This window comes from Heteronotia binoei, chromosome 1 (assembly GCF_032191835.1).
Source record: "Heteronotia binoei isolate CCM8104 ecotype False Entrance Well chromosome 1, APGP_CSIRO_Hbin_v1, whole genome shotgun sequence".
Classification (NCBI taxonomy): Eukaryota; Metazoa; Chordata; class Lepidosauria; order Squamata; family Gekkonidae; genus Heteronotia; species Heteronotia binoei.
In genome coordinates, this window is record NC_083223.1 from 113,961,883 (window position 1) to 113,970,789 (window position 8,907).

The following is an 8,907-nucleotide window of genomic DNA, read 5'->3' on the forward strand; positions in this document are numbered from 1 at the left end:
TCTTTCTTGACACTTTATTATACACAGAAATGTTTTCTTTCCAACAGCACAGGAACATATTATTATGCTTTGTCACTTTACCATCTTCATAAAAAATGATGGAGCAATTGCACAATCTAATTTGGTTTTCAGAGGATTCTGAAAAATAAAGGGAGCAAAGGAACAGAATTATTTTGTAAAATGATCAGAATGCTTCATCCAGTGTTATCTATGTAGCATTCACTAGACAAGAAAAGTAGACCACCACTGACTTTAGAAACAATTCAATACCTTCCAGTGAACATAAGATTGCACAGGTCTGGCTTTACCATCTCTACAAATAGAGACTTTAAACATGTGATTCCAGATGCAATAGTATATGTTGTGTACCCATGCAAATTTCAGTACATGCCAACCCTAGCCGCATTAATTTATCTATTATTTATTCATTTATTTCCAACATTTATATGCTACCTTTAAGTCCAATCAGGGCCAATTAGGCAGACAATTAAAACAGTGCAGTACAAAAAAACACCATAAAATGAATTAAAACTAGACATGGAAATGTCAATTAAAACATAAGGCAGGAAGAAAGGATCATTGGGGGATTGCCAGACAAAATAAGAATGCCAGATTAAACTGTTTGTACACACATCTCTCTGATTGGTCAGCTGTGGAGCTCTGTGTTCTGAGGTGAAAATCAGCTAACGGAGACTGCAGAGAGTTAAACAGGTGACCTGATTCATCAACACCCAGCCCAAATCCCTGGACCTAGAAACCCAAAATTCATGCATTCTTTCCATGGTTGGCTGGTTGATGGTTGGCTGGGAAAGAGATAGGGTTGCCAACTACAGGTTGGGAAATTCCTGAAAATTTGAGGGGTGGAGCCTGGAGAGGGTTGGCTTTGAGGAGGGATGGGACCTCATACAAGTACAATGCCATAGACTCCACCCTCCAAACCAGCCACTTCCTCCTGAGGAACCATTGTAGCCAATCTTTAGGTAAGGGATGAAGATCATTTAGAATTACAACAGCTCTCCAGATGGCACAAATCAGCTCCCCTGGAGAAAACAGCTGCTTTGCATGGTGGACTCTGTGTCATTTTACTCCACTAAGGTCTCGTCTCTCCTGCTTTGGTTCACAGTGTGATTTCAGATGAGTCACAAACTTTTAGCCTAACCTTCCACACAGGGTTGTTGTGCAGATCAAAAGGGGGAGAACAGAATGATGTAAGCTGCTTTGGTCCATACTTTTCCTAGGTAGAGGCTGCAGAGAGGGGGGGAGTCAGATCAATTCCCCTACAGAAAATGGCTGCCTTGGGTGGCTGGGAAGACACCAAGGTTGGGGGAAGTAAATGCCTTCATTTGGGTGAACAGGTGAGAAGACAGCGGGGATGGGGGGTAGTCACCCAGAGCCTCTTTCTAGAACCCATTGTATTTCCCTTCACAATCGGCCTTATTCCTACTGTTATTATATTACAAAACCAATTCAAAAAACAAAATAACCTTCCTAAAACACACACAAAAATTATATACCCAGAAGTATTATAACTGGATCAAAAGTAGTTAAATACCATAGCAAAGCACAGGGTTAATGCTAGTCTTATATATAACTGTGGATTTGGTCCCGAGATCTGTTCCTGAAGATGCTGACAGATGGACCTTTTACTTGTTTGCCTCCTCCTCAGCAATTCTTTCCAACCCTGGGAAAGTTAATTCTTGGGGCTGTGAACTAACCATTACGGTTGGTGAAGAGGAAAGAAGGAAAAATCACTTCCCTTCCCATGCCTTTCCCATCAATAGAGCTGCAATGACAAAGGAAGAAGGATAGGGTAATTTATCCCCTTGCCACTTCTTACTAAAGCACTTGCAGGGTTCTTTCTGGGGATATACTTCAGGGAAAAAAGAAATAAGGGAAATATCCATGATCCTTCTAACAATGGATCCAGGACCGGCTTGCCCACTAGGCAAACTAGGCAGTTGCCTAGGGTGCCAAGAGGCCGGGGGTGGCAAATTGGGCTCTCCTCCCCCCCCAGTGCCCCAGGCAAGCACTTAGTTTGCCTCCCTCCCCCCTCCCTGCCGCTGCTAGCCCCCTCTGGGCTGCTGCTAGCCTGCTCCGGGCTACTGCCGCCCCCTGCTGCCACCCCCCGGCACTCCACTCACTTGCCCGCCACTGCTGCAGCGGCACTCCATTTGTTCCTTCCCTGCTCACCACAGCTAAAAGTAAGTTCTGCCAGCTTCGCAGCCTGCACCTGCATATTTTGTCTCTTAACAAAATGTGCAAGTGCGGGCTGCGAAGCTGGCAGAGCTTATTTTTAGCCGCAGCAAGCAGGGGGAAGGGAGTAAGAATGTCACTGCTGCAGCAGCACAGGCAGGCAAGTGGAGCACCGGGGGGGGCAGCAGTGGCCCAGAGGGGGCTAGCAGTGGGGGCAGGCAAGCACCACGCCGAGGGGACAGATGGAGTGCTGCACCAGGGAGGCGCCTACCTAGGGCACTATTCATCCTAGAGCTGACCCTGAATGGATCTCTAGATTCTCCTAACAGGGATCTGGACATTTGGAGACTCTAAACCAGGGCTGTCAAACATGCAGTTCGGGGGCCAAAGCAGGCCCCTGAGCAACTGGCTATCTGCTTCTTTCTCTCTCTCTCTTGCTTCCTTCTGCATAACAGCTTGCTTTGCAAAGTTTGCCCAGTCACACAGGAGCTACAGAGTAAAACCTCTGTTTTCTCCATTGGCTGAGGCTCCTCCCTTGGAGGAAGGGGGGAGGAATAGCATGCTTTGCCAGGCTCTCTCAATCACATAGCAGAGCTACTGAGGCAAACCTCTCTTCCTTCTATTGACTGAGGCTTCCCCCCCACCCCCCAGTTCCTGGAGAAGGAAAGAAAGAGCCAGAGCATCCTTTGCCCAGTTCCCTGGATCCCATGGGAGAAATAAAAAGAAAGCACCTTTAATATCAAAAAGTGCTAACGTTTTAAGCATGTTTTAAATTTTTTAAAATATGTATTTGTTCTTTATAAAATGTATATCTCTGCTACCTAATCTTAAATAGGTACACACATGGCCTGGCCTGACATGGCTCAACCCAACCCGACATGGCCCAGCCCCTCAAGGTCTCATTCATGTCACATCCGGCCCTCATAACAAATGAGTTCAATACCCCTGCTCTAAACCCAACTGAGTGGTGGGGTTTTTTTTTTTAAATTCTTTAACTGGAAGTTTGTTTTGTACCCACAATTCCCCCCCTACAGGTAATAGAAAACAAGAAAATAATTGTGTGATTAGAAAATACCAGCCCGGAAAGACAGCAGAAATTAATAATATGTTATATCACTCAAAATAATTGTCATGTTAATTGCCATAGAAATCCTCATAATCAGGTAAGATTTGTTCTCAAAAAAAGAACCAATGCATCTGGATGCCCTGGATTATCACTAGGAAAGTCAAGTTGTCAAGTGGTCTGCCTTGTCCCCTTCATCATACATTACCATAAACTTGGCCATTTTCAGATCCCTCTAATGTTTTTCATTTACATATCTATGAATTCTCTTTCTTTTATCCATTTTAGCACCATTTTTACATGCTAGATAAAACATAGCTAGATTTCTGACGGTCAGAAACAGCCCGGCAAGCTGGTAGAAACAAGAACTTCCTTTGTTTATCAGATAATCTTAGACAACTGAGCTGCTCCCTCAGCCAATGAAGATGATAATTTATGGATTGGTTTCATGATATGGAATGCTGATAGGATCTCCTGAGAGACAGAAAAGGTTTTTGCTTTCATGTTTTGCTAAAGTCTTCAAGGAAAGGAAAGGTCCCCTGTGAAAGCACCAGTCATTTCCGACTCTGGGGTGATGTTGCTTTCACAACATTTTCACGGCAGACTTTTTACGGCAGACTTTTACTTTAACAAAGTGCAGCTCGTTCTCTTGACAGGGAATTTAAAGGGCAAGAGGATATAGGTTTGAGGGTTAAATGTCTTAATTAGGAGGAGAATAAAGCTCTAAACTTGAAAAGATATTCAGTTTAGATAGAGGGAACATAATGCAGAATTTAAACAGAAATAAACTTTTTAAAACTTTGCAAGCTGAGAGCCAAAACAAATTGATGGAGGAGGAAATTCTTGACTCTTTGGGGGACGTAAACATGTGGGTTTTTCTTGCCCCCTTTTTCCATTAACCATCTCTCAGCTCTTTTTCAGCCCTCAACAGGCTAGTTTTTAAAATATATTTTCTTCTTTTAGTTTATTTAGAACTTGACTTTTTCTGCCTGAGTTGCCTGAACCTGTACAGGCCTTGCCTAATCTACTGGCCATCCAGTTTTGTTACTTTACTCATTTATATTGGAACCAGATAGTTTACTATTAGATTAGTGATTTAGGCTGTTACTGTATTTTTTCCCCATCACTGAACATACACAGTTAAACACAAATAAAATCTGCTTAATCAAACCAGTTGTCCATCTAGTTCAGCATACTTTTTCACACATTGGCCAACCAGTTGCCTTGGTTGTTAGTTGCCCACCAAATAGAGGTAGATTGATCATTATAGCCACTCGGACTCTTCCCAAGAGATTAATGGTCTGCAGTACTGCTGCTCCTCAGCACACTCCCTCAGGACCAGGCCAGCCCAATGGCGAGGAAACTGCCACCCAGAGCACCACACAGCCTGGCTGAATCACATGTATGAAAGATGCTTCCTGGCCTGGTCAAATCATGGCAGAGTGGAATTGGTTAAACAGGCAAAGAGAATGCCACAACACATTCTTCCAGCTGGTTCTATCCATCAGAATTCCAAGGCTAGGATGAACTAAGAGGTGGGGCACTTTACCAGAACTATTTTGGCCCACCCCATACTAGAATCAAAAACGGAGACATCAGCATGTTCTGATGTTGTCTTCCATTAAAAGTAAGGATCTGTTTATAACTGGAGCATCAAATTTCCTTTGTGGTACACCATAACTTTCTTACTTTACTCATAAGCCAGCTGTGTCCATCATTGATCAGAGGTCACTTGGTCACCATTAACCATGTTCTAATATTTCAATTAGACTACTGCAATGCACTCTAGGCACAGCTGCCTATGATGACAATTCAAAAGCTTCAGCTTGTTATAACATACCAGCAGGATTGTTACCTGATAAAAATTATAGAGGGTATATTTCACTTGGACTAGAATATTCATGCATGTCCAAGTAATGACAATACCTGTTTTCAGTATTAACACAAACATCTGCACAGTCGTAATGGTCAGGGGATGGGTGGAGATAATAAACCTACCCTGAGCCTGTTTGTGAGAAGGACTGTATACAAATCTAATAAAATAATTAAATAATGGAACAGATAAGAGGGAAGAAATAGGTGATCAGAGCATTATCAAGCGGCTACTTAACAATGATAGGAGAGAGAAAACATTTTTTTAAGAGAAAACATTTTTGAAAAGACATTCTAAATACAGTGAAGAGGAAAGGTTGAGAGAATACCAGAAAGTGAGAACATAGTTGATGTAATCCAGATAATAGATGGACTGTGGACACCATCCAATTGTATCCTGTCTTTTTAGCCTGACTCAGAAATCTCTGCCTAGGCAAATCTGCAGCTGATTTTGTGATCACACACACTTCAAACAAACTAGAACTGTTGCTTAACACACTATTAATTATGTAATAATGTAGACCCAGTTTTTTTTTAAAAAAAACAGTAATAACAAATCAAAGTAGATGTCAGTTTTTTAAAAAGCAGTGTAATGGTTAACCTTTGACGCAGGACATGTATCAAGTTTGGCACTGGAGGCCAAAGAGTTGCAAACTATCATTTCTCATTTATTTAAAGTTAATCACAAGGCACTCACATTTTTCTTTCATCTTCCTTAGCGGCTCTGTTAAATGGACTTTCTTGAGTTCTTTTTTTTATTGCCTTCAATCATATTTTTGTCTTTATCATCAAAGTCATGACCAGCTTTGGGCTTATTTTCCACCCTGCACCACACAAGTGTGTTCCTTGCTGAACATAAAAAGAAAACAGAAAAGACAAGGAGTGAGCTGTCTATTGTGCACAAAGAGTCCCATCCTTACCGGCCTTGAGATTATTTATACAGGTCACAGTTGTGAGAAACAGAAACACACAACTAAATCTGTGGACCAAATAGTAATTCTGATTGACCTTTCTTCAGACAGCAGCAGCTTCCCATAACACAAGACAGGCCACTTTTGGAACTGAGTATGGGATGTACAACTTGGGACCGCTGTTGAAAGGGAGTCCCACTGCGCACGTGTGCACTTCATCACGCCAATCTATTGAACATACTGAATTTGACATTTTCTATGGCTATTCATTTCAGCACAGTTTGACAGAGCCTAAATCACCTTGCAGCCTAGAAATTAAATGCTACATGATGGCACAAACTGTGCAGCTGACAGCTCCACAAGGCTAGGTAAGAAGTGTATTTTACAGTGTAATTCTGCAATTGCAGGCAGGGATTGCAGGGCATGGCATGGCATGCACAGCCAGGCATTCAGGCTTTGCCCTCTTCCCTCCAAGCAATATAATTGTGAATTACTACCCTCACATTGCCATCTTTGTTGGGAAGGAAATAAGACTGGACTGCTTACTTATTTATGAAGAAACACCTCAGCAGATTTCCTTGACAAACCTGGGGAAGTTTAAGTATGCAAATAGACAGTAGTTTTTATGTGGGCCACCTTGTGTACCCTCAGGCCTCAGATTCAGCAGGAGCTCACAGGATCACAGCTCCTGAACTTTTCTGAGGGTTCCCCCTCTTCCTCCCCACCTACCTTGTCCATTGAATAGTAGGTGCAGCTGCATAACAGTCCCTGGATTAGGAGAGTGGGCAGCCAGCCACCAGGGGCTTTGCCATGCCCAGCAGACCTTATTAACTCCTGGAGAAGCCCACACCACCCTTTCTCCACTTCTTATGTGATTTTGGGCAGCGGGTGGCTTGCTGACCTTTTGACTGGGGGGGGCAGTGCAGGAGAGCCCCCAGGCGAACAAGGCCTGCTTGGGCTGGCTGGATCTCTAATCAGCCCAAGCAGGCCTCGCTCACCCAGGGTTCTCCTTTCTTGTATCAGGTTGCTTTTGGCTGGGGGGGGGGGCAGCATATGCTAATGAGTTATGCTAATGCGCTTCACCACCTATTTTTCTACAAAATGACCTCTGGGTAGCCTAATTGGGTGGAAAGGTGGCATTAAAATGCTTTAAATAAATACAATTCTACTTGCACTCATACTTACCTTGTGCCAAACACAGCAAGTTAAAGCCCAGATTTTGCAAGCTAAATAGGGTCAACTCTGGCAAGTACTTGGAAGAGAGACTTCCAATAGAATATCAGGGCCAGGATGCAGAGGCAGGCATATCGAGCTACCTCTCTAAAAAACTTCTACACTCCAATAGGGGTTGCTGGAGGGCATCATGATTTCCAGATATGAATGCAAACACAAACACAAAAGTACTTTTTAAAAAGTCAGCAGGATAAACATTTGGGTACAGTTACAAACCTTAAATTAGGGCCTGAAGTTATCCTGGAATTACAAGTGATCTCCACCATACAGAGAGCAGTTACTCTGGAGGAAAGGGCAGCTTCCCAAAATGGAAATAAAAGTCATAGACTGACATCATATCCATGTTGCATTCCTTTACTATTCCAAATTAGGGGGCCCTTGGATGACCAAGGGGAAAAGGATTACTGAAGGAGGATAGGGAATTGCCCCCCAAGTCAAAATAAAGAGGCAGACACAAGAGAGTTTGTAAAATGGAGCAAATAGTGGCCCAAACCACCCTCCAAAGGCTTACGAATCTCCTTTCCCCCCCTATAACGAGCCCTCTCTATCCCAGCTGGATTCCAAGCACTGTGCCACACCAAGCGCGGAATCATGGCCGACCAAACTATAATGGTACCGGGACATCTCTTCCTAATGTACAGTTTGGGAAGGACCCCACCCTGTCTTTTCTGACTCTTACATGGCCGAACTCTTGGACAGTTGCTAAATGAGTGTGGGCCTGCACACATGGGGCATTCACGCTTGAAAGTACAACCTTTCGGACTGCACACCCCTTGTGACCCGAACTCCCAACAAAGCAAGTGGGGTTGAACTGCCTGCCCCGCTGAACCACGGGAAGATGAAGAAGTAGCAGGAGAAGAGGAAGCCTTAGCCACTAAATGGCCGCTGTCAGAACAGTCGCCCAAATTAGGCCGAGCCGGTGACATAACTTGAAGCCAAAGTGGCTGGTGGATGCGATCCCAAGGTAAAGAAGGGTACAAAGCAGCCCTCATCCTGAATTCCTCATCATACTGAATTCAGGCAGGGCCGCTGGACATCATATACCCTTTATATATAATATCCATGTACTGGATCAGCGCTGCTACCCACCAGGGCTGAGCACAAGCTATCACACCAGCATACATGAAAAACCCAGGCAACCAATTAGCCCAGGTCCGATCCACCTTCCTCTTCTTCAACTTCTCCTTCTCCTTATCATCAAGATCCTCCTTGTCCTTTTTCTCTAGTTTCCTAAACAAAAGGGAGAAAATGTCCACATATTCTCCCTTGAAGATCTTGTCCCTCGTAGCTGGCAACAGGTGGTCTCCTAAAGGCAAGGCAACCTCGCCAAAAGGCATGGCTTCGAACAGGACCACCACATCTGGGGAGGGGAAACCCCAGCCCCCAGCTAGAGCAGGAGCTGCACCCTGCTGCCCAGATCCTGGCCAACTCTCACAAGGACCATACTGGCCATGCGGCCAGGCCCAGCTAACCTGGGACCCCGCCCCTAAAGAGGCAGGAGTGCTAGAACCCACAGCCACATTAGCCACACTATTAAAAGCCGCTCCCTTTTTACCAGACATTTTAAATGCACCGCAACCCAGCCGGTACTAATCTCTTTAGAGGCAGATGAGCAAGGACCTGACAGCCCCACAT

The 8,907-nt window shown here is 44.2% G+C and overlaps 1 long non-coding RNA gene across 1 annotated transcript; it reads right to left on the reverse strand.

The window, feature by feature from the left end:
• Positions 1-5,855, reverse strand: LOC132586664 (uncharacterized). The gene is made up of 2 exons (XR_009556382.1): positions 5,826-5,855; positions 1-138 (listed from the first exon to the last, which is right to left on the reverse strand). It is a non-coding gene; the product is annotated as an uncharacterized LOC132586664 (long non-coding RNA).
• Positions 5,856-8,907: the final 3,052 nt, after the last annotated feature.